This window comes from Panthera leo, chromosome A2 (genome assembly GCF_018350215.1).
Source record: "Panthera leo isolate Ple1 chromosome A2, P.leo_Ple1_pat1.1, whole genome shotgun sequence".
Taxonomy (NCBI): Eukaryota; Metazoa; Chordata; class Mammalia; order Carnivora; family Felidae; genus Panthera; species Panthera leo.
The window spans coordinates 115,757,939-115,784,506 of record NC_056680.1 but is presented as its reverse complement, the minus strand read 5'-3'; the positions used below and the strand labels follow the sequence as shown (position 1 = coordinate 115,784,506).

Below are 26,568 nucleotides of genomic sequence, written 5' to 3'. Positions count from 1 at the left end.
TTTACTCATTTTGCCCACCCTCCAATCCCCACCTCTGACAACCACCTATCTGTTCTCTGTACCTATGAGTTCATTGTTTTTCTTTCTTCCTTCCTTCCTTCCTTCCTTCCTTCCTCCCTCCCTCCCTCCCTCCCTCCCTCCTTCCCTTCCTTCCTTCCTTCCTTCCTTCCTTCCTTCCTTTCTTCTTTTTAGATTTCACCTGTAAGTGAGATCATATAGTGTTTGTCTTTCTTTGTCTGACTTACTTCACTCAGGTCCATCTATGTTGTCATCACAAATGGCAAGATTTCCTTCTTTTATGGCTGAATGATATTCCATTGTATACAAATACCACAACTTTTTTTATCCATTCATCCAACAATGGACACTTGGGTTGTTTCCATATCTTGGCTATTGTAAATAATGCAGCAATCACCATGCAGGTAAAGATAGCGTTTTGAGGTTGTGTTTTCATTTTCAGATAAATCCCAGAAGTGGAATTGCTGGATCATGTGGTAGTTCTATTTGTAATTTTTTGAGGAGCCTCCACACTACTATCCACAGTGGCACCAATTGACATTCCCACCACCAGTGCACAAGGTTCCCTTTTTTCCATATCCGTGCTAGTATTTGTTTCTTGTCGTTTTGATGATAGCCATTCTTACAGGGATGAGGTGCTATCTCATAGTGGTTTTGATTTGCATTTCCCTGATGAATAGTGACATTGAGTATCTTTTCATGTACCTGTTGGCCATCTGTATGTTTTCTTTGGAAAAATGTCTATTCAGATCCTCTGCCCATTTTTAATCAGATTGGTGTTTTTGCTGTTGAGTTGCATGAGTTCTTACTATATTTTGGATATTGACTCCTTGTGAGATATGTGATTTGCAAGTATCAGGAGAGTCTTTTTATGAGGGTGGGTGGTGGTGGTTGGTGGTTGATTTAAATGTTAAGTGAACAAATATTATTTGTATGGTTTTTATAGAATTTCATATAGATGCAATTTTGATCTATTAATTAAGATTTAAGGCTTAACCTTATATAAATATGAAACTGTTTTTTTTTTTTTAAACTCAGATTTGGTCTCTTGTGATTTTTGTAACTTGGTTTTCAGCTGTTGGGCATTGACTTTAAACAGTCCTTTGTGGTGATCTGAGTTCCATATTATATAACCACTTTAATTCTGAACACACTTGTTCTGAATGGCCCTTTTTCTTTCCTTTTACTCTTATCTTTGGCCAAGAAGTTTTACATGTTTTATTGAACTTAATTGTCTCTGTTTTCACCTTTGAGAGCTCTGGTGAGAGTAAGGTTTTTTTCTTGATTTACCTTCACTTCAACACCAATTATAAGGACTTAAATGAACGTGGTATAGGCACTTTGATTCTTGAGAAATCATCTTTCACCAGAATGTGTGTTTGTAGTCTTTGTGTTGGGGTGGGGTGAATATTTGTTCTGGGAGTCTTGGTTGCATAACTAAATACTTTCTGCGGTTAAGAAATGAAGCGTGGTAAAACTATGTGTTTCCTTAGGAACTTTTTTGCTGGTGCTTTTGCAGAATAAATACTTTCAATGGCTTGGCTTGGGAGCCTAATCATTTATAGCATTTCTGAGGGAAAAGTAAATTGCAAATGCTGAGCAGTTGATTTACAAACATACTTTTGAAACATAAAATGTTGGAAAATTGGAGGCTGTTTAAGTAGTCAGTAAGGTCGGCTTTCCTGTTAGGCTTATATTTCTCTGTGTTAATGATTTGTCGAGTGAGTTCGTTAATGGGATTATCACCATTTTGAAGCAGATCACTCATCAACTATGGCATCTAAGAGTGGTTCATGCTTCCTCTTTGTCCTACTTCAAAGGCCTGGTCCTATATTTACCAAAAAGTTTCATGATTAAGTTTCGGAATATCAGAGCTTATTGGTGTGATGACGGGTTACCAAGCTTCAGAAGAAAGTAAAAAGCAGTTTGCTCCTCTAGGTTGAAGAGGTCACCCTCATTATGATATAAAGAAGGAGATCCCTTAGAGTCTAAGAATGTGAGAGTTGGAAGGGATTTTAGTTCCATTTTCTCATTTTATAGATAAAGAAACAGACCTAGAGATAACCGAAATGACTTAGAGATAACTGAAATGACTTAGCTGCCTTAGTTTTGATTTCCCCCAAAACACTGCCTAAGGAAGAAGTTGTGTGCGTTGTAGTTTATTTGGGAGACAATCTCAAGAAGCAGTATTGAGGGAACAGGGGAAGGGGTAGGGTGGCAGGAAAAGCCAAAATTAGAATGTGTAATGATGCTGATACTATAGGCAATTGGGGCTTGATCCTACCCCCCGATTCCTCCTTTGGAAAGGAAGGAGGCTAGTGCATTTACACAGCTTCTCTGCAGCCTCCTGGTTGAGGTTGTAATCTAGGCTATGAATGCCTTCATACTTCTGTCGTCAGACTTAGTTGGTGTTTAGCTTCAGAGATGGCCCTGGAAAACAAAGGAGGTCCTTGTATTGCCTGTGGTGGGAGTCGTCAGCCTGTATCTTCCCCACTTGGAATTCCCTACCGTGGCTATGGCCAAAATCAGAACTAGGCTGGGGGAATGTGATAAGGGGCATCAAGAGTATCTGTTGTCAACACCAACACCAAAAGTAGATTGGTTATGTAAAGTACGTGTGAAGTACAGCTGACTATATCATTGAATCAAAGGCTGTTAATAGTAAGATCCACCATTAATTTATGTGTCACTAAGAAAGAAAATGTACCACTAAAGAAGAAAAATATGCTGCCAAGTAAACTATGGTGGCCATTAAATGTGAGGCACACCTAATATCAGAGATGTTAAAATGTAGGAAAAAGCATTTCCTAAAATTGGTGAAACACAGTATATAATGAATACTATGAAGCTATGCTTTGGTCTGTATGTATCATGGAAGGATACCCAGAATGTGTTGTTAAATGAAATCTGCAGTATACATTACATACAACAATATGTAAAACATGATTCCATTAATGTAAATAAATAGATCCGTAAATTCTAGGTGGATTCCCACCGAGCTGCTAACATTAATTCTTCCCGGTGTGAGATTGCCTAATGATATTTCACAGTGAGAATGTATATGGTGCCAAGAAATTGACAAGGAAGAAATGGAGCCCCAGAGAAATCATGACTGTGGTGTCTTTCGGTAACTCAATGGCAGATCATGACAGTCACGTCTAAAACTTTCTCCTGAATATTGTTCAGTTAATTACTGCTCTGTTGACTAAGTGGCGATACCGCCACTAAGAACAACTGGTTTCCTTTGCTGAATCATATGCAACCGTATACTCTCCATACACATCTTAGAAAAGCTGTTTTCCAGAGAGTTCCCCCCATGCCCTCCCAACTAAGATGCTTTATTCAGAGTTTCCTAGCCATCTTTTTCTCTATTTTTAATACATTTTTGGAAGGATAGTGAAGTTAATTTGTAACACATTTATCGGAATTCAATTTTGCTTTTATTTTATAAATCCTATATTATGGAGTTATGGAGCTCTTGCTCAGAAAGGCCCTTGAGAGTCTTTGAGTCCAATCTCCCTGTGGTGTTTTACTCCTCTTTACACACCTTGACTTGACCATTGTCAGCAATGGGCAACTCCCCATCTTTGCTTTAGACAGCTCTAAGCCTCTCTAGAACTCAGTAGTCCAGCCTCTGTCATCCAGATTGTCTTCTTTGTTTCAGTTATTTAAAGGTATGAATGGGGCAAGAATAATGAACACTAAGACTTTGAACACAGGTGAAAAAGCAGACCTTTTTTGGGTGGCTGCTAGATGCTGTGGGATAGAAAGAATTCAGATAGTTCTTATCCTTACAAAACTAATCACAAAGATGGAGTCTCTTCTCTGTCTCTCTCTCACTGCCTCTGCTCCCACCTGCTTCTGTAGCTCATCAATTCCAAGTACATGATGAGAAGTGAAGGGAGCAGAGAAGAGGAGGGAGAAATCATTGCTACTTGGAGCTGGTAAGGTGGGCCTGGAGCCTGTCCTTAAGTCCTTACGAGCAGGACTTCCGTGCTCTTGTGGCCTTTTGTTGCTTAGGAGTACCAAAGTTTGAAAGCTGTTCTGTGACTCTCTTGTTAGCAAATCAATTGGGTAAGCTTAACTCATTTAACAAAAGAAGACATTTGGACTGAGCAAAGTAACAGATAATATTTCCCTCATAATGACTCATATCTAGAATGCAGTATTTTACCTAGCCACATTTTATTTTATTTTATTTTATTATTATTTTTTTTAATTTTTTTTTAACGTTTATCTATTTTTGAGACAGAGAGAGACACAGCATGAACGGGGGAGGGGCAGAGAGAGAGGGAAACACAGAATCGGAAGCAGGCTCCAGGCTCTGAGCCATCAGCCCAGAGCCCAACGCGGAGCTCGAACTCGCGGACCGCGAGATCGTGACCTGAGCCGAAGTCGGATGCTTAACCGACTGAGCCACCCAGGCGCCCCCCTAGCCACATTTTAAAAATAATTGAAACTTATCCCTTAAGAACCGTGGCAGTTTTTAAAAAGTGGCCAGGATTCTCCTGACATTGATAGGTGGGGCCTGTGTACCCTTCTTCTTAAATATGAGTTGGCTTGTGGCTGCTTCAACCAATAGAATATGGCAGAAATGACACTATTTGACTTATAATACTAGGTCATAAAAGGCCATCAAACTTCTGCCTGCTTCTATTGGGATATTAGTTCTGGGGAAGCTAAGTGTGGTATAGAAATAGGACTACTCTGAGGTTTCCATGCTGGAAAAGCGATGTGAAGGAGCTCCCAGCCAACAGCCACCATTAGTTCCCAGCCTTGTGAGGGAGCCATCTTGACATCCACCCAATTGGGCCTTCAGATGACATCTGCCCCATCTAGCATCTGAGACCCTGAACTAGAACTGTCCAGCCAAGCCTTTCCTAAGTTCTTGATCCTTCTGAATTATGAGCCATATAAAATAGTTGTTCAAAGTTGCTAATGTAAATAGCAATAGTAATTGGAACAAGTACAAAGAAATAAAATTTTTCAAATCATCTGTGTCTTGCAACTCTCTAAAATGTATTATCTGCACTTTTGAACAGAGTGCAGACATAATTTAAACCTCTTATGAACCATGAACATCTTATATCTTACACTGTGACTAACGTAGTTATGTCCTTGAGCTATACAGTGAGTTGCAAAGAAAGTCTAGACAGGTAAGCTTTTCAAAGTCTTGTACCTACTACTAGTTTTTTCTTTTCCCTAGCTGTCAGTAATCATGTCACTATAACACATATAAAAGTATGCCACTTTTAACACAAACTTTATATTTGGAATCATCGTGTTCAAATGCAGGTACTACATTTCATGAGAGATATTTAAAAAAAAAATTTTTTTAACGTTTATTTATTTTTGAGACAGAGAGAGACAGAGCATGAATGGGGGAGGGACAGAGAGAGGGAGACAGAATCTGAAACAGGCTCTAGGCTCTGAGCTGTCAGCACAGAGCCCGACGCGGGGCTTGAACTCATGGACCGCGAGATCATGACCTGAGCCAAAGTCGGACGCTTAACCGACTGAGCCACCCAGGCGCCCCTCATGAGAGATATTTTTAAAAATAATTAGTGAGTGCTTACTTTGTGTCAAGCATTGTTCTAGGTGCTCCATGAGATGCTAAGCTTGGAGAGGGCAGTGACTTTGCCAGGGGTGTATCCCCCATTCCTAGAGTAACACTTGATGCTCACTAAGCGTTTGTTGAGTGAGTAGATACAGGACACTATGTCAGGTGGTCAGAACATGTACTCACAACAGACTCTGTCCTTAGGGGAGTGGCAGGGATGGAGAAGAGACAGGAAACTGTTGTGGGAAATGAGTGAATGAAATGGAGATGCTCAGCCTGGAAAAAGAAGACTTGCTTGAAGGGAGGAAAGCTTGTCATGTGGAAGAGAAATGGTGCTTGATTTGAAATAAAGTAGATTTTCTTTTGTCTCTTTATTATCAAACAGTGCCTTCAGTGGAATTTATCAAGTAACTTGGCGGTGGCTGTTTTGGCTTATGGATGTTGCTTGCTCAAATATAAGAAATAAGCTAACCATGGAATACTTCGGGGAAAAAAATTAGATGTTGACTCACTGGGCCAGAGTTATTGCTGGTTATTTGTGGTTTCTGAAGTATTTTTGATGACAGTGTAGATGTAGGTTGCTCATTAATTATAAGAAAATAAGAATGGCCTCACAGAGGAGTTACATACCTTGCCCAGATGAGAAAAATACAAATACCATTTTGTGGTACAAACCTTTGGATAAAATAGAGCCTACAGAAGAGTCCTTGGCATTCCTTGTCTTTTGGGAGGGAGAGAGGGGTCAGGTTTATTGACACTTTTAATTCTTTTTTTTTTTATATTAAAAAGATGTTTATTTATTTTGAGAGAGAGAGCATGCGAAAGAATGCCTGTGTGCAAGTGGGAGAGGGGCAGAGAGAGAAGGAGAGAGAGAATCCCAATCTCATGAACCCTGAGATCATGACCTGAGCCAAAATCAAGACTCAGATGCTCAACCGACTGAGCCAACCAGGTGCCTTGAGATTTTTGATTCTTAAAGACATTGTTAACACATGAAATTTCTTTTTCTTAGCATCACCGTTGTAATCTAAGTAACTGAGTCAGGTAAGTTTAATGCAAATAAGAAAATAAAAGCTCTTGCTCAAAGTTTCGTCATAAGTGTAAGTAAGATGTTACAGCCACATTTGTAACCAGAAAGTGGTATTTTAGAATATAAAGAATGTGATCACCCCATTATCCCTCCAAGTCAAATAGCTTTTTAATCTTTGGTTTCTCCCCAATAAAATTATTTTTATTTATTTATTTATTTATTTATTTATTTATAACGTTTATTCATTTTTGAGACAGAGAGAGACAGAGCATGAATGGGGGAAGGTCAGAGAGAGAGGGAGACACAGAATCCGAAACAGGCTCCAGGCTCTGGGCTGTCAGCACAGAGCCCGACGCGGGGCTTGAACTCACGGACTGCAAGATCATGACCTGAGCCGAAGTCGGACGCCCAACCGACTGAGCCACCTAGGCGCCCCAAAATTATTTTCTTGAATTATTCTTGACTTCAGATTGACAAACTTTAATTTCTTCCTTTTTTTTTTTTTTTTTTTTTTGCATTTTAAAGGAAATTATTGACTACTTATAGTTTCGTATTCGTGTGGGGAAGACTGGTTGAGTAAAGGATTCTTAATTTGACTGTTATTGCCTCTTCTAGTTTGTGCTTAACCTGAAACACAAGGTAAACATCAGACACAGATTACCCCAGAGTACAATGATGAGTGTCAAGGAAGATTCAGAATGGACCAGCCGAAGTCATATCTGTTTATAATACTGACTCTGGTTAGTGACATTTTCAGTAGTTCATCCCAATTTAGTTGTGTCATAGTGAGGATACAGTCAGCCATCAGGGAACATGAAAGCTCTTCTTAGAGTCACATTTCCATTTTATTAAATTCTACTTGCCTGGTTTCTTTCAAAATTGAATCTGTTTCTTAGCATGGCTCTAATATTAGATGGGTTTCCTTGGAGATATGCATAGATATAGATTTATGGTGTTAACCCTGATCTTCTTTAATGGCCCTCTTAGAAAAGTATGTTCTTATTTAGGTCATTAAAATGTCTAGAAAAGCAAATATAGAAGCTATGAAGATGAGATTTGAGGTGCTACATTTCTCATTGTGAGTTTGGTATTTTGTTGTAGGGGTGATTTTGAAGGTGGAGATATGGATGGGGGGAAATAATGGCATTTTTAGGTGTCACTACAGATAGGTCTTCCAAAAGGAGCAGATAATGTGGATCCATGTATCTGGCAAATCCCAAGCCCCATCCCAGCAACTTATGCAATTCATTGGACTGTTGAAAGAGAGTGAGCATTTCCTATTTATTGATATGAGAAAAAGGATTCTCCTTTCTCAGTTGTAAGCTTTGAAGACTTTAGAGAAATATAGAGAATATAGAGAAATATAGGTTTTGGTTTTGGTTTTAATATTGGGCTATGTTTCCTCCAATCTATGTCAAATACAGGTGTGCCTTTATGCCAAAACCTAATCTGTGGAAATGCAAACTGACATCACACATAAATAATGAGACAAATTGACATAAACACTTTTATTTACATCCCTGGGTATGCATGTGCCCATTTTTTTCTGGCTCATTTTTGTTTATTTCCTGTTTAAACTTTATGCTGATGAACTTGCTGATTACTAAATACCAGGAAGCTGGGTCCTAGAAAGTTGTAAATGGGCGTGTCCTCATGCTCAATAATCTTTGGTGGAGAGGGGCCAGTTGAGAAGCTGGAGTCCTTTTTTGTGATTTTTGTTTTGGAATGAAATGACTGAATGAATGAACAGACTGACTTATTTCCTCTCTGTTCCTTGAACTTGTAGGAGTAACAAGCAGATATGTAAAGCTGCCTCTGTGACATAAGCATTCTTGCGTGGCTCACTGTGTCATGACTTGCTATGATCTGAACCAGAGCACTGTGGAATGAGTCAGATTCTTGGGTGTGAATATTGCCATACAGCACTGTGCCTAGTGCAATTATGAAAGTGGCATAAATCGGTTAAATCCTAACATCCTGCACTGCCACAGTCAGGATACATATTAGTGATATATGGCGCTTAAAATAACTACTAAATTGAGGAAATTTGTAAGTTATGGGGGAGCCCTCTGAGCATCCATCTGACCTGGAAATTTCTTGTGGTCCCTGAATCCGAGTTCTCTTCTGAGCCACAGAGGATGGCCTTTCCAGGCAGGCATTGCCATAACAGCCTGCTGACTTTGCAGAAGGGACAATAGCAATGGTCACCTCCTTAAGCTCAGCATTGCACAGTTATAGCTCGGTCTCTTCCCACAATTGTGAATCTGAATAGCAACAGGTTTTGATTTTGTTTTATTTTGTTTTGTTTTGTTTTGTTTTGTTTTATAGCTCATTTGATGGCCAAGTCTGGCCTGAAGCTATTTATGTATGGTCTTTGTTCGAGTTAATAGGAGCGTTCACACATTTTGCTATAAAAATATTAATGTGTTGGACCATGAGATGCCATTCCAGGTCCTGCTGGAGCTGTTCTTATATGACATACATGCCATATTACCTTTCTAAAATTAAAAACAAAACTAATTCTATATATTTCTGGCCTCAAAGATTTCAGCAAAGGGACTGAAGACTTGCACCCAACGGGAAGAAGAATGGCCACGATCCTAGAAGCACAGAAACATTTGTATTTCGCATTTGTCCTAATTTCCCATTTCGGGACTTTGAATTTTCTCTCGCTTAGTAAATGAGACCTGCTACCAGGACGTTCCTATTCCGATGACCAGCAGCATGGCATATGTGGATTGTCATGTGGCAGAGTAGAGGCCTGTGAAGGATCTAAATCCAGGGAACAAAGCAGCAAAGTGTCTGGATAGGAGCTGGACGGTCATGAGTTTAGTCACCCACGGCTTCTAGTGAACTTAATGCTGTGTCAGGAGGGGCGGCTCTTCTCTTTATTTTGATCTCTGCACTCATTATTATCGTGGTATATGGGAACGTCTATACTTACCAGGACTATTTAATAAATTTGGCATAGAGTATTCCATACTCTGCAAGTTCTGTTATTTTCAGGTAATCCATTATTTTCTTTCTAAAGTTTCATAAAATAAATTCCTGAGATTTTTAAGGTAAGGTTACTTGAGTCAGGTGGACTCAACATTCATTTATGGTTGTGGCCAAAGTATGTGAAGCAGATAAGCAGCGGGCCTGCAGAGCAAAGCTTTTTCCTTCCTGTTGTGTTATATGTGACATAGATAAGTGTGAGCAATACGCAGCTTGTGTCCTTAGGGAGATCAGTGTGGATATAAATAACTAGGAAGCCGGTCCAGCTTGCTTCGCATTTTAGGGTAAGTGGACTAAAGTGTGAGAGATAAGATTGGAAAGGGAGGTTGGTTGGGTCAGAACTGGGGAGGGCCTCAAATACCACCTGTACATAGATAGACTTTATTTTGTGTATCATTTGTTTGCAAGATTTGCACACAGAAGAATTCTATGAAATGATGTACTCATGCTTCAAGTAACTAAATCCATTACGTTACGTTAGGTATCTCTTCTATTAGATGGTAATGAGGACAAGAGGGAGTTGGTGAAAAAGAGAGAACCTTAAAATGGAAGAAAAGTATCTGTTACATCTATTATTTTTTTTCTTCTTTCAGTTTGAGAAAAGATTGCCTCATTTGATTTCCATGGTGGGAGCACGTGGAACCCTCTCCGGGAATGTAGTGGCTGTAAGAGCTCAACCTTGAAAGCCAGTGCCCTGGGCCATGATGAGTCACTGCAGATATTTGCAGGGAGGAGAGATGTGATCACAGAACTACTCTAAGAGGACTGGTTTGGTTTGAGCGAGGAGCGCCCAGCGGTTGGCAAGCTAGGCAGGAGCTTATTATAGTCATCTAGGCAAGGAGCAGTAATTTGTACCTGAGCCTGTCAGGTGGCAGTGGGAAAAGAAAAAAGGGAAATGCTGGAAGCAGAAACTTTAAGAAACATCTTAAATGCAGTTTTCCCACTTCATTCCTCAAGGGCATTTTAAATTGGTAGGAAGGAAGACCCAATTAGGAGGACTTATCTGGTAATACACTGGGTTTTCTAGGATTTACCTAGGGTTCATGGTCACATTTTGTATACATCTGTAAAAAGCTACCTGCCTGAAACCGTTGCCTAGGCTAGAAGAGTTCTCCTTCTTAAAAGAATCTTTGGATTTCGTAAGTGTCCAGAAATGAGAAGAAACATGAGAAGAATTGTTTGGGGCGGGTATCAGCTCTCAGTTTGTAACTGTCTCCTGATTTGCTTTGGGCTCCTGGCCTGGGCTGCACTGTTTTGGGGACTAATCTGATATCCTCATTCACTGTGCCCCATCTCCTTGGTGTCAGTGCCCTTCCTCTCCACACCACCTTGACAACCCACTCAGTGGCCTAGGACTCTCGCTTCTGAGATACCTTTCCCTCCATCAGAGCCTCTACCTTTCCTGTCTGCGTTCTCTCACTAAACCTGTTCTTCAGACTGTCTGTGTATTTATTCCCTTGATCCCCACCCTGTTTTCTGTGTTTGGCCTTTACTTTCCCCACTCCTTCACTTTTTCCCTGGTGTACCTGGACGGCATAGTCAATAGTTTTGATTATCTGTCACTGGCAGATGACTGTCACTGTCAATAGCAGTTTCTTCACAATTGGCCTTCTACAGAAGTACTCACTTCTCTTTCCATCTCTGAATTGAAACCACAGACTCTTCTAACTCTGAACTCTCTATAACTGGCCGCTGGCTTCCTTACCCCAGTGTATGATTTTAAGGTTAACAGAAGTTAAGAGATTACTTGGAAATCTTTTAGCTGGTCCAAAGTTGCACCCCTTCCCATTTTCTGTAGCAGCTGTTCTAAACCTTTATTATTTTCTTTAAGGATGCAACTTTTGGGGCGCCTGGGTGGCTCAGTCAGTTAAGGGGCCCACTTCAGCTCAGGTCATGATGTCACTGTTCCTGGGTTTGAGCCCTGCCTCAGGCCCCACGTAGGGCTCTGCACTCACAGAGCCTGCTTGGGATTCTGTCTCTCTCTCTTTCTCTCTCTGTCCCTCTCCCACTTGCATGCATTCTCTCTCTCTCTCTCTCTCTCAAAATAAATAGACTTAAAAAAAAAAAAAAGATGCAACTTTCTTCCACCTCGTTCTCAGCATTTGAACTTACCCTCATTTTATCTAGAAATAGGTCACTAAGGAGCAATTTTCCCAACTTTATATGCAGCCCCCAGAGTTATTGATACTTTCCCCCCTCAGTGACAGAACTGTGTTATTCCATTCTAAATCCCATGTCCCAGGGCCTCCCAATGACATCTTGCCCGTCTGTAAGTTTGATACTGTTGACTATTCCATCATTTGGAGTGATTTTGGCCTAAATTACAGGAAACCCAAACACAAGAGGCATAAATTAGAGGCTACATAAAAGAAATCTAGAAGTAGGGCAGTTTCAGATTAGCTTATTGTAATGGTTTGACAGCATCATTAGGATCCCATTTCTTTAGTCTTTCCTCCTTGCCATTCATAGCATGGTAGATGTATTTCCTCTTCAAACTGGCCCTGGGCTCCCATTGACCAGGATTGTATCATGTGCCCTTGCCTAAGCCAGTCGATGGAAGGGGAATGAGACTCACGAACTGCGAGATCATGATCTGAGCCAAAGTCGGAGGCTTAATCGACTGAGCCACCCAGGCGCCCATCCCATGATTTTATTCTTGCTGGTGGTATAGAACTTGGCTTATTGAATTGCAATTTTGACCTTGTTAAGAGCAGGATATTTGTCTTCTGCATTTTGAGGTCCGTGGAACCCTTTTGTGTAAGTTAGCCCATGGTCTGTGGTCATTGAAGTTTGTATCTAAAGAATGTAGTGGTTTTGTTTTGTATTTGTAAATTGTGAGAGGAAAAGTTAGCCCTAAATACAGTCTGTATTTAGTGTGTCAGGTTCCTTTGAAAAATCACGACATATTCTAACACACTGAGCTTCAGGAGGAAGGCCTTTTCAAGTTCATCTTTTACTAGAACTGATAGCCTGAGGCCCATTCATTGTAAAGTTGACTTACATTGCATTTTAGAGGAGTGATAAAAAGGATTGTATTGGAGGTATAAAAGTTAACTTTTCAACCAGGAGAAACCTAAGAATGAATTAGGTGGTGATAAAAAAAAAAAAAAAGATTCCCTCCTTGAAAATATATGCATTTGGGGGGGGGGTCTTTCCCTCTGTTTTATTAAAGTAATTCTTATACATTACAAAATAAATATTCAGAAACATAAAACATAATTTTTAGAAGATAATTAAATTTTAGCATTTTGGGATTTCTTTTTCTGGGTACATAGAGACATATAATTATATGAAAACGGGATCCTCTCATAAAGACTGTTTTATAACTTGTTTTAACCTAATCTGAAATATTTGTCCATGTCAATCAATAAAGCTTTATCATCATTCTTAAAAAAATTTTTTTTAGTGTTTATTTTTGAGAGTGACAGAGAAAGCATGAGCAGGGGAAGGGGTAGAGAGAGAGGGAGACAGAATCTGAAGCAGGCTCTAGGCTCTGAGCTGTCAGCACAGAGCCCGATGCAGGACTTGAACCCACAAACTGTTGAGATCGTGACCTGAGCCGAAGTCAGGCGCTTAACCAACTGAGCCACCCAGGCACCCATCATCATTCTTTTTAAATTCAGGCATAACTTACATTCTAAAACACATAAATGTTAAACATCACCCATATCACCAGATGGTGTTAACCATCACCCAGATCAAGACATGTTAACACTTAGTGGTACTTCCAAAGGCTCTCTGTTTTAGTTCCTTTGTGGTGATGGAACAATTCTGTAGGTTAGTTGTGATGGGTACATGAATATACACGTGATAAAATTTTATAGAAAACCGTGTACATGCGTACAAAATAAATGCATGTAAAAACTGGTGAAATCAGAGTAGGCTCTAGTCTAGCTAATTATGTTGTACCAATGTTAATTTCCTGATTTTGACTAGTTATACATAACTAGTCCCATTGGTGGGAGCTGGGTGAAGGGTACACTGAACACTCTGCATTGTTTTGGCAACTTCTTGTGATCCTATAATACTTTTTTTTTAAGTTAAAGAAATCTTCCTCATTCTTGTTTTACTATTTTAATGGGTGTCTTACAGGTTACTGTATGGATATACAATAGTTTATATAACCAATTCTCCATTCATTTTCTGGAGGTTTTATTTGTACAAATAACTTTGTGATGAGCGAACTTGTACGTATTTTTCGAAAGGGATCTTATCTCAAAAAAGAAAAAGCTACTACTATGTTCTTAAAAATCACTTTTCAATGACTACATACACTTTTCAAGATCATGCATTACATAAAGTGAGTCAGCCCTGTGTGGTGGGGATGCTTAACTCTCTCAGGAAGAAGGCATTTCAGCAAAATTGTAACTTCTGTTTTTTCCATCTGCCCAAAGCCCAGGGATATTGAACTCTGCACCAAGGAATAGAAGATATAAATGAAAGTACATCCTGTCTAAAACATAGGTCATTACATTGCTTCTCCAGGGTGAAATTTTTCTAGAAGATTCATTCAAAGGTGAGTTGCATGGCAAACTCAGTTTTATAGTCTTTAAAGGATAAAACCATCTGAGTAGTTATACTAAGTTTTTCTGGTGGTGTTCATCCTGATTTATTTATTTTATTTTTTATTTTTTATTTTTTATTAAATAAAATTTTTTTTTAATGTTTATTTATTTTTGAGACAGAGAGAGACAGAGCGCAAGTGGGGGAGGGGCAGAGAGAGAGGGAGACACAGAATCTGAAACAGGCTCCAGGCTCTGAGCTGTCAGCACAGAGTCCGATGCGGGGCTCGAACCCACGAACCGTGAGATCATGACCTGAGCCGAAGTCGGACGCTTAACCGACTGAGCCACCCAGGCGCCCCCATCCTGATTTTTTTAAAAGTAAGCTCTACCTACCCCATCGTGAGGCTTGAACTCATGACCCCAAGATCAAGAGTGGCATACTGTACCAACTGAGCCAACCAGGCACCTCTGTTCATCCTGATTTTTAATCTGATTTTAAGAAGACCAGCCTGGACACAGGTTTCTGGAAAACATAATGTACTTCTTACTCCTCAGTGCTTAGGGGGAACAAAGATATATTTTTTGGCAAAGTACCTGTTAAATGAGGGTTGTTTTCCATTTTGGCTCAGCAGGTACCTTATACTCTAATATTTGCTGTAGGTATTTTTTTCTTGTTGTTGTCTTTTGACAGTTGTTTTCATTTTACTTCTATTACTGGGCAATTTTGTCTTTGATCTCAGGAACTCAGTCATTTGTCATTAAAGCCTCTAACTCAGACACAGGAGAGGAATATAATGAAAAGATTATTGCTTCTCACATGTCCAACAAAGAAGACTTCTACTTGTCCATGAGATCAGTGTTGAGCATGCTGTGGTTATCTGTTAGCATTTGAATAAAAATGTGTTGAGGTCATGGATGTTGGTGTTTTATACCGGAGGCAGGCAGAAAAAGTCATTGAAGTGGTGAGATTTACCTTTTCACATGTAAAAAACTGCTCTCACATGACCTTTTTCCTCCATCACTTCCAGACTCTTTACTTTTGACTCCAGCTGAGAAAACTGACTTTCTCTCAGAGTCCCATTTTAGAGCAATTACACATATGGCCTGCTTTTTCTCATCCGCTTCATCACATTCTGTCTCTTCCTTCTTTTAAACTTTGCTTTTCTCGTCTTATCCATGCTGCTATTTCTAGATTAAACCACTGTAATGCCAATGAATTTTAGTGTTTATTCTTTTACCCTGTCCATTTGTGCTGTATGTAACTCTTATATGTTATCTTTGCATAGGTATGTTTGACTCTCTTTGGCTGAAGTACCAAATTCGGATAGCAAAAGCAGATAGTGATTAATTTTGTGAATTACCCATCTGTGTACTTGTCTAATAGCTAATTATGTAAACATTGACTTCAGATCAGAACTGGAAGCATGTGCAAATACTTGCCTCAACTGGAATTTAAGATAGATTAATTACCGAAAAGCCAATTTTCTTTCTTTCTTTTTTTTTCTTTCTTTCTTTCTTTTTTTTCTTTTCTTTTCTTTTTTTTTTTTTTTTTTTTTTTTTTTTTTGCATAGCATGCTTAAACTTTTGCTCAACTGTTAGTTTTCTTTGGGAACAGAAGTATAATCAGAAATATCATTAATGACCTAAGTGTTCTGTATTGGGACATTATTCAAGTTTGGCTTTTAGACTGGCCTATTATTGTTGGTATCTATGATATTCTGAGTAGTTTTGTTCTCCTTTACATCTTCTGTTTCTTTTCAACTATTCATAAACAGAAGATAAATTTTGAGACTAAATCAGAGAGCCTTTGAGAGAGAAGACATGCTAAAGGCTTTTGTTTGCATGGTTGCTTTTGACCTTTATGAGTCTATTGCTTTTAGAATCTAGGACAGCATTGGGGCACCTGGGTGGCTCAGTTGGTTAAGCATCTGACTTCAGCTCAGGTGATGATCTCACGGTTTGTGAGTTCAAGCCCCGTGTTGGACTCTGTGCTGAAAGCGTGGAGCCTGGAGCCTGCTTCGGATTCTGTGTCTCCCTCTCTCTCTCCCCTTCTCATGCTCTCTCTCTCTCTCTCTCTCTCTCTCTCTCAAAACAAACAAACAAAGCCATTAAACTCTAGGACGGCATTAATAAATTGTCAAGGTGAATTACCTCATATTTGATTTCCTTTTTGGGATTTTGCAGGTGGTACTAATGATCTTTCCCTCCTTGAACAAGTGTAATGAATGTCCTCTTTGTTCTCTGTTGTAACCTTGAGCCATGAACCCCCCTCTCAGCTGGGCCCCAGTTCTGCAGGCATCTGCCTGCTTGGCCTGTTATTACTCCATGAATCATTGCTGGCCTTATTAAACTATTTTGGGCAGCAGCCTTTCCATTCTCCTCCTGTGAACCGTGAAGACTGGAGTGGCTGCAGCAGTGTAGGCCCAGTGTGGAATTTGAATGTGAAGGAAAGACGTTTCACTGGCTTGTGACATAGCATTTTACTCTATAGAACAGTTGGGTGTCTGCCCTCTGAGGCCACCTTGTGTCTTGAAAGGTTTCTTTTGTTTTAAAAAGTCATCCCAGAAAGTTCATTCTTGAATGTCTGGCATTTAAAATGCTTGGATAGGGGCGCCTGGGTGGCTCAGTCGGTTAAGCGTCCGAGTTCAGCTCAGGTCACGATCTCGCGGTCCGCGAGTTCGAGCCCCGCGTCGGGCTCTGGGCTGACGGCTCAGAGCCTGGAGCCTGCTTCCGATTCTGTGTCTCCCTCTCTCTCTGCCCCTCCCTCGTTCATGCTCTGTCTGTCTCTGTCTCAAAAATAAAATAAACGTTAAAAAAATAAATAAATAAAAATAAAATGCTTGGATATGAGGCAGTTTAGTCTTCCCACTGCCCTGCAATGTTCTCCAGCATAACCATGCTCCTGGTTTGTGTTGGTGGCCATCAAAGACAGCACAAACAGTGAATAAGAAGGTGGCCTCCAGTCAGACAGACCTATATCCAAATCCCAAAGATGATGAGCAAATGACATCACTTCTTTCAGGTGAGAACAGGAAATGTGTGGCCAGCCTCACAGGGTGGTAAAAGGATTCAGAAAAGACATGTAAGAAGTAGGTAATGCGAAAACTTAGCCGCTGGTTAGAACTAATCAGTAGAGAAAGTCCTCTGGCCTTTGTTAAGGAGACGTTAGAATTCGTGTAGTCTGTGTTTCATTTTAAAAGTCAATCACTGGGGTGCCTGGGTGGCTCAGTCGGTTAAGCGTCCGACTTCAGCTCAGGTCACGATCTCGCGGTCCGCGAGTTCGAGCCCCGCGTCGGGCTCTGGGCTGATGGCTCAGAGCCTGGAGCCTGCTTCCGATTCTGTGTCTCCCTCTCTCTCTGCCCCTCCCCCGTTCATGCTGTGTCTCTCTCTGTCTCAAAAATAAACAAACGTTAAAAAAAAAAAAAATTAAAAAAAAAAAAAAAAAAGTCAATCACTGAGACCGAAAGTTTGTGCTTGCCTGATGACACATAGCTGTACTTAGAGCGAGGATGAGAATCCATATTTTCTAACTCCTAGTTCAGTGTCTTTCACATAACTTTCTCATGTGTTGCTAGCTCAGAGCCACATCTGAACTATTCTTAGCCTTGTCAATGGAGGTATTTGTTGTTCATCAGAAAATACTTTTTTCATATGCAGTTTCATACTTCCCTTTGCTTCCTTACCATCTAAAAAAAAAAGATGGAAAATGTATTAGTTTCCTATTGCTGCTATAACAGAACTAAATTGTTTAGTTTCGTGGCTTCCAACAATACACATTTGTTCCCTTACAGTTCTGGAGGTCAGAAGTCTAAAATCAGTTTGTCAGCAGGGCTGTGTTCTTCTGGAGGCTTTTGTGGAAAATGTACTTCTTTGCTTTCTCCAACTTTTATAGACTACCTGCGTTCTTTGGCTCGTGGCCCCACATCAATCACATCTCATTTTCCATCCTCGCATCTCAATACATTGCTGTCTACTAACTGATCTCTTGCCTTTCTCTTGTAAGGACCCTGTGCTTCCATGGGCCCTGCATGGATAATCCTGAATAATCTCCCCGTCTCCAGGGCCTTACTTTAATCACATCTCTAAAGTCCATTTTGCCATATAAAGTAACATTCACTGGTACCAGAAATTAGACTGTGGATATATTTGGGGGTTGTTATTCCACTTACCACAGACACTTGCCTTATGAGCCAGAATTCTCAAATTATCTTTTTTTTTCACCCAGATTTCTGAATGTCTCAACATTAAATCATATCAGTTTGTTCACATACATTTTTCTAGCCATTTACTCTCCTTCCTCTGTGCCCCATAATGAATTCTTCCTTTTAGAATAAACCTATTCTAGAAACAGAAGGCACTGACATCACCCACTCAAATGACTATGCATACTTGTTGGCTTACTCTGATGTTGGAGGGGCCATGATTGGGGAATGGATGTCCAGGAGCATCCCCAATACTCACTTTCTACCTCTGAACATATACTTCTTGAGAGAATATTCAATACTTTTTGGAATTAACAAAAAAATCTTCAGCTTATACCATGTATATATTGGGGATTTGGGTTAGGAGAGGTTTGTTGCCTTCTTTTTGGATATATAGGCTATGTTTGAATTATTGTCAGCAGAAATCACACTGACGAATTTATTTAATCGTGCCCTTCTTCTAAGCCCGGGGTCCTTGAGCCTTTAAGGCTCCACAGAAGGCCTTCATGGTGCTGAACCTCTTGGGGCTATGCAAAGCCATAGGATTGTTTTTCTGGAATGTCTAATTTTCATTAGACTTTTAAAGATGTTAGTGACCCAGGAAAGGCTAATGATCAACTGAATTGATGGCAGGTGGATTATTTTCCTTTTCCCCTTGATAGATAAAAGGCTTTGGAAGTACACTGCATACACACACACGCACACACACGCGCGCACACACACACACACACACACTCACACACACACACACACACACACACACACGAGCGAGCAGGGGAGGGGCAGAGAGAGAGGGAGACACAGAATCCGAAGCAGGCTCCAGGCTCTGAGCTGTCAGCACAGAGCCCGATGCCGGGCTTGAACTCACAGACTGCGAGATCATGACCTGAGCTGCAGTCTGACGCTCAACCGACTGAGCCACCCAGGCGCCCTGATACAAATTCTCTTTGATAACTGTGGGACATTATGTAAAAATAATGCATAACTATTTTGAAAGGAATTTGTTGCTTTTGATAAAACTCACTTATGTTCATTTTTATTTAGAGCAAGAATTTAAGACTCATTTGGGCTGACTTAACCATTTTATGGAGAGGGGGAAAAATGAGGTCAGGATGGATGGGTTTTACAGCATTATGCAACTGTTTAGGGACAAAGTTGGTGATAAAATTCAAGACTCCAGAAACTGACCCAGTGATCTTTTATTATACCATATTTCCATGTAAGGTAGCATTCAGTTCCAGGACTGAATGCTGAAGGAAACAGGTTTCATACCTTGTAAATCAAACCACAATGAGGTACACCTGTATCCACCAGCATGGCTAAATTGTAAAAGACTGACAATATCAAGTGTTGACTAGGATATAGAGCAACTGGAGAGGTCAGGAGGTATGGCTGGTAGGAGTAGAGAAAGACACAGCTACTTTGGAAGGCAGTTTGGCAGTTTCTAATGTTAAACACACTTTCCCTGTGGCCTAACAGCTCTGCTCCTATGCATTTACCCAAGAGAAAGGCCCATATACGAATATTCAATGCAGCTTTATTATAACAACTAAAAGCTGGAAACAGTTCATATGTTCATCAGCTGGTGAACAGATAACTTGCAGTATATATTTATACAATGGAATACTAGTTCGGCAAAGAAGGGGAAGGGATTGCTGATATACCGTAGCTGGAACCCAAAACCATGTGGAAAAAAGCAGACACAAGAAGCAAATTCTGCATGATTCCATTTATATGAAGCTCTAGAATAGACAAAACTAACTGAAAGTGACAGAAATCCGAGGGGTGAGTGAGTGTGGGAGTTGATTGCATAAGGGCACTTTTTGGTGAGGGAGGTGTTCTGTAGTTGGCATAGGTGTATACCTGTGTCCAAATCATCAAATTATACACTTAACAGGGGTGGATTTTGTTGTATATAAATCATACCTCAATGTAGTTGAATTTTTTACAAAATAAGAAATAGGATCATGAGAAGCCAGGGTGTCAAACAGCAAAGCACACTTGGTATAAAGCATAAAATATTTTGACTATGCCATTGAATTTTCTGTGGTCCCATTTTCTCTCTCAAAATATCTGTGGTCCTTGTGTGATGGTCCCTGTGGCACTCGTCTGAGAACACAGATGTAACTACAAGCAAGCCTACCATGGTGAAAAAAACTGAACAATCCACCCATGTACATTTCCATGAGCAAGTTTCTTCTGTGCTTGAGGATATTTTGCCAACTTAAGCAGTAATCATGGGAATCATTTAGAGCTTCAGTTATTAATTCTTCTTTAGTTACCAAAATTTTACCAGCATAACTACATATGCAAATAAAATAATACCCGGAGAAATGCCAAGTGCTTTTCTGTTCTCTAGGAGGAAGTTTAGAGGATTTGTAGACTGAGTAGATTGAATTTATAGCCATATTCTCTGCTAAAAAGTCTAAAAATAGAAATGTTGGCATCACAGTCGATGTTCTGAGTCCTATTTTAAATTCTGTAAGCCTGTAGCTTAGCAAAATGCTATTCAGAAAAGTCTCTACTGCATATACAATATATCTTTGTCTTGCCAATTCTCCTGCAAGCTTCTTTCAGAGACTTCTTTCAGCAATATCTGAGACTAGAAATGAAGTCATAGGAGTCCCCTTGAAATGAGTTCTAGACATAAGATGAAAGCCGCATTGCTTCTAGCAGAGTCTGAGATTCCCAAGAGCTTTCCCTTTAGTGTGCTTGAGGATATTTAAGTAACTTTTAGAACCCAAGGCACCTTATGGAGAATCTAATTGAATAAAAATGTGATTTTTATTTATTGAAGTTTTCTTTTCCTCAACTGAAACAAAAGAATGCCAACAGGATCCTTTGTTACACTTTTGGTTATGTTACTTTCACAGGGGTGCGTTTATTAGTTCATTCACCAAAAATTGATTGAGTACCTATCATATGACAGGTATTTTTCCTGACAGCAGGATATAAAGAAGAAAAAGAGTAATGTGGGTTCTCCAGGAGCTCACAGTTCAGTAAGGAGGCATGCAAATAAATACTGCATCGTGACAAATGTGATTGCTAGCATAAGTTATGTGCACGGGCGGGCTGTCTGGTTGGTGTATGCCAGCCTGGGGATGTTAAGTCCATCTAGTCTAACTTGTCATTTAAGGCCAATGTTTTCTTACTGATTTTCTGTCTGCAGGATCTATTCATTGACAGAAGTGGGGCATTAAAACCCCCTGCCATTGTCGTATTGCTACCTATTTCTTCTTTTAGATCTGTTAACCTTTGCTCTATACATCTAGGTGCTCCTATGCTGGGTGCATAATAAATATTTACACACATTACACCTTTTGTTGGATTGACCTCTATCATTATATAATGACCTTCCTTGTCTCTAATTATAGTCTTTGCCTGAAAGTCTATTTTGTCTGGTAGAAGTATAGCTATCCAAGTTTTCATTTCTATTTGCATGGAATATCTTTTTCTAATTCCTTCACTTTCAGTCCATGTGTCTTTACTTTTTTTTTTTTTTTTACCCGTTCAGACACTCCATCTTTGATTGGAGAATTTAGTTCATTTACATCTAAGGTGATTTTTGATAGGTATGTACTTATTGCCATTTTTGTTAATGATTTTCTGGCTCTTTTGTAATTCCCTTGTTCCTCTATTCTTTTCTTGTTCTCTTCCTTTGTGATCTGATGATTTCTGTAGTGGTATGTTTACATTCCTTTGTATCTTTTGTGTATCTGAAAATGTTAGGGAGGGATGGTCAGAAAGCCTCATTTGAGCTGCAACCTGGATGGCGGCTAATCTTTCATACTCACAATGGGGGCAGGGGTGGCTCCTGCAAAGGCTCAGGGACAGTTTGTGCAGAACTGCACGTGGTTTGGTGTCCTTGGAAGGTGAAGTTGGAGGTGGCTAGTTATGGGAATTGAGGCTTGTGTGTAGCACATAAGGCTTGAGACCTCTTTCTGTAAACCAGTAGCCCTCGATCCAGTGTGTTTTAATCATCTGGAAAACTTGTTTTTAAAATGTTCATAGGGGCGCCTGGGTGGCTCAGTTGGTCGAGCGGCCGACTTCGGCTCAGGTCATGATCTCACGGTCCGTGAGTTCGAGCCCTGCGTCGGGCTCTGTGCTGACAGCTCAGAGCCTGGAGCCTGTTTCAGATTCTGTGTCTCCCTCTCTCTGACCCTCCCCCGTTCATGCTCTGTCTCTCTCTCAAAAATAAATAAATGTTAAAAAATTAATAAATAAATAAATAAAATGTTCATACCTAGATCCCAAGCCTGTTGAATTAGCATCTTCAGGAAGAGGACTTGAGCATGTTTGGTTTTCTTAAATGTGCACAGATGATTCTGATTTACAGCCAGATTGTCAGTTATTTGTAGGTCATGAGTATCCACTGAAGACGTTTGAACAGGGGCATGACACGTCCTGACATGTTCAAACCAAGTACCGCAGAGCTTTATATGAAGGGTGTCCATCTCGTAAACACTGTTTCCATAGCTGCGAATAGTTACTATCATTTCCCTCAACTCAGAACCCTCAGAGGGTCATTGTTCTAGTCGTAAAGATGTAACAGTTTCCAGTAGCCACTCGTCCCAAATGAGAGGGGTCCACCTAGCAATCTTGTCTGCCTCTTCACCACACGGGTGCAACCCTGAAGGCTGACAAGGTTTTACTCTAGAGCTATTTAAGGATCATTTTAATGTACCAGAGTAAGTTTTATATCTTAAAACTCTGTCTTAAAAGTGTCACTCTGTCTTAAAAGTGATCCACGGAAGCCGAAACAGCTGTTCCACTCAACCTTTTTCGTGTCACAGATACGGGGAAGATCATGGCTGCGGGCTTGTCCATGTCAAACCAGCCAGCTCTCTGGCCTCTAGCCACACTGAAGCATAAAGGAGAAAACCTGACTTCAACACACTGTTAGTAGAACCTGCTCTCTTCCTGTTTTCTCCTCTTCTGTGCAAACCAGCAATACTGTTTGCCACAGTTGACAGAGAAGGGCAGTGGAACATTCCCATGGGAGTAGGAACTGCCGAACGCATTTGTAGCCCCGAGAAGTTAGCGATTGCTCCTGCGGTGAAGTTTTCCATCCTCAGGAATTGAATCTGAAAGAAAAGCCGTCCTTGTAGAAATCATCTGATACCTTTCGGTACTACTCGCTTCAAGCAGGCCTGCCTCCTGGCCGCTTGGAAGGAAGAAAGTTTTTGTTATTAATTGAGAGGCCCAGCAAGGAGAGGTGTGGGAAATGCCTTGGGCCTTGGAGTATTTGGGCCGGAATTAGGATATTACTTCCAGTCTTGAAAAGGCATCTGGCCACGTTATGACAATAGGTAGGCATCCTTTCTAGGGTTCCAAGGCCTGGATGACAAATAAGAAAGTCAGGTAAATACACCGACCTTACTACCTTCCATCTACCCATGCTTCTGGGCTGCATGTTAAAAGGGGTGACCTACCAGGGTGATATGTTTCATCTGTTGGCTCCTTTTACTCAGACCCCATGCTCACCTATGTGGGATTTGAAATCTTGAATTCTGTGGCACTTAGTAATCTTTATTTACTTACTTGTTTTTTGCCATTTAGTAATCGTTAATAACACTTTTGAATGTCTATTATATGTATAGGTCTCCTGTGCTCTTACGTTGTAAAGACCCGAAGGCATATGTAAAAACAGTAAATTACTATATGCCTCCTCCCTTGTCCCCTTTGCATGTAGGCACGTATGTACGTAAAAAAGAAATGAAAAAGGGGACACGAGTGACAACTGTATGTAGCTACTTTGAATTATCCCTAAAGAAGGGAAAATCAACGACCAGCCTGAGCCAGGACAAGTCTGATTCCCTGGGCAGAACTTTGAGCAGCACAGCTATAAGTCTCAGTATCTGGGGGGAGAGGGGACCTTGTGGGACACGGGATAGTCTCCTGACTTCCGGGAGGTTGACAGGCCTCTCCCATAAGCCTCGGGAATGCAGATTAAGCTGGACATCATTGACATCATCAAAACATTTAAAAGTGGAATGGCTGCCTTGGAAAGTAAGAAGTCGCCCCATCAGTGTATCTGCACCAGTTAAACTCAGTTTCATACAAGGTGGGCAGGCATGTGTAGTAAATAAATGTCCACGTAACAGTATTGGCAAGAAGGTTAACTGGGCGACCCCGGTTCTTGGAGTAGCGGTTCTTTGCACGAATCCATACCGAGACCGTAGTAATAGGGGTGAGTCACAGCCTGAGAAAATCAAGTGCAAAAGTGGAAGGGAATAGATTCTCACTATTTCCTCCGCCTCATTTTAAGTGATCAGATATATCATCCTGAATATATTCTTTTATTTTTTTAATTTTTTTTTAACGTTTATTTATTTTTGAGACAGAGAGAGACAGAGCATGAATGGGGGAGGGTCAGAGAGAGAGGGAGACACAGAATCTGAAACAGGCTCCAGGCTCTGAGCAGTCAGCACAGAGCCCGACGCGAGGCTCGAACTCACGGACCACGAGATCATGACCTGAGCCGAAGTCGGCCGCCCAACCGACTGAGCCACCCAGGCACCCCCTGAATATATTCTTATTAAAATGTTGAAAGTACATTAATAAGAAGGAGAAAGGGAAAAACCCCTTCAGTTTGCCATCCAAGTGTAGTCTCCCATTATCTCTTTGAATGTTAAGTGTATGATCTTTATAACTTATATTTTTAGTTTTCTGCACTTTTATATTTAGCATGTTTCTTTTAACATGAACGATTTACAGATTACATTCCTCACAGATGATTTTAGAGGCAGTATTACTCCTGACATGAAATAATATATTCTAGTGTTAATTTGCTTAACTTTCCCCCTACTGTTGGGCCTTAAGATTGTATCTACTTTTTTCCCTATTATAAATATTGAGTGAGAATATTTTATAACATTTTGATAAACAATTGCTCAATAGGTTTCCCAAATATTTTTACTTATTTATACTGCTATCAGTAATAGGTGTCAAAATTTTCCAGTCCTTCCCATCATTGGGTATTGACATTTTAAATTACTTTTCTAATTTTCCATGTGGAAATAGAACATACAACTGGGTCAGGTAAGGAGGGTTTTGTTGCATGACTGGGGGGGTGGCGGGTCATGCCCAGGGCAGGCCATAGGAAGCACAGCTGGAACTTGGCAGCAATCCACCAAAGTCTGCATTCTCCCGCCAGGTCTCCCACCCCGCTCGGCCTCTCCATCTAATTTGTCTCTTCTGTTCTCTTACTTTGCCCCTGGCTGCGTCTTGTTGCCTGTGTGTGTTGTCTGTCTGTCTTTCTGTGAGCCTCGTTCTGCATTCCTCTGTGTTTCTGGTCGGCCTGTCTCTCTTCGTCTTTCAGTCCCTCTCTGTCTGCCTACCCTGCCCTGCGATTCTCTCATGTTTGCTTGGTGCCTATCGTAAGACTGTGTATAGTCATCTCTCTCTCTCTCTCTCTCTCTCTCTCTCTTTTTAATGTTTATTTATTTTTGAGAGAGCGAAAAAGAGAGAGAGAGAGAGAGCGAGCACAAGCAGGGGAGGGACACAGAGAAAGGGAGACACAGAATCCTAAGTAGGCTTCAGGCTCTGAACTGTCAGCACAGAGCCCGACACGGGGCTTGAATTCACAAACCGAAAGATCGTAACCTGAGCCGGTCAGACACTTAACCGACTGAGCCACAGTCACCCCAGACTCTGTATAGTCCTGACACCACCTTCCCCCATTACCCCCGTTGTGATGAGCTCCTCTCTGCAAAGACAACTCAAAAACATGTCTTGTGTTCTTTGTGGGCCTATCCAAGAAAGATTACTGCACACCCTCTCTTGAAAGGTAATCTATGACAGTTGATGGAAACTATCTCTTAGGATGAGATTTGCTGTCCCTGAAGTGGAGAAGAATTTGCTCGGCTGGCCCATCTTTGACCCCATGTGTGCAGGATGGGCAGATGGGGTATACTGCAGAGTATCTCTGATGGTCCTACTTAAACAGGTTTGCTTTTCTCTTTTTCTTTTTTTTCTGCTCCTAGAAGTGTTAACTCATCCCTGCCATTTCTTTTTTCTTTCCTTTTTTTTTTTTCCTCTTTCTGTATTGACCCTAAGGTAATAAGCCCACTTTGTATTCAGAATCGACCCTGTGGCTTTCTATAAGGAGGGCAATTTGTCACTTTTACCCAAGAAGCTCCAGGTTAGTGCGCGCATGGCAGGTTGTGGTTAGTGTGGCGGAGACAAAGATCCTTGACCTGAAAACCTGAAGCGGGGCTGGGGGATTAGCCAGGAGGGTGAACGGCAAGGCTGTGA

General features: G+C 40.7%; 1 protein-coding gene across 3 annotated transcripts in view; it reads left to right on the top strand.

Moving 5' to 3' along the window:
- OSBPL3 (oxysterol binding protein like 3) overlaps positions 1-26,568 on the top strand; it is a 177,887-nt gene that overhangs the window by 31,949 nt on the left and 119,370 nt on the right. Inside the window, exons 1-2 of one of the 3 annotated variants that reach the window (XM_042920435.1) lie at positions 22,885-23,000; positions 23,106-23,621. The exons of 1 other annotated variant lie outside the window; for it this stretch is intronic. The gene's annotated coding sequence lies outside the window, so the exon portion shown is untranslated. Of the gene's footprint in view, positions 1-22,884; positions 23,622-26,568 lie in introns of those variants that run through there. One more of the 3 variants, XM_042920444.1, reaches the window with a different exon arrangement.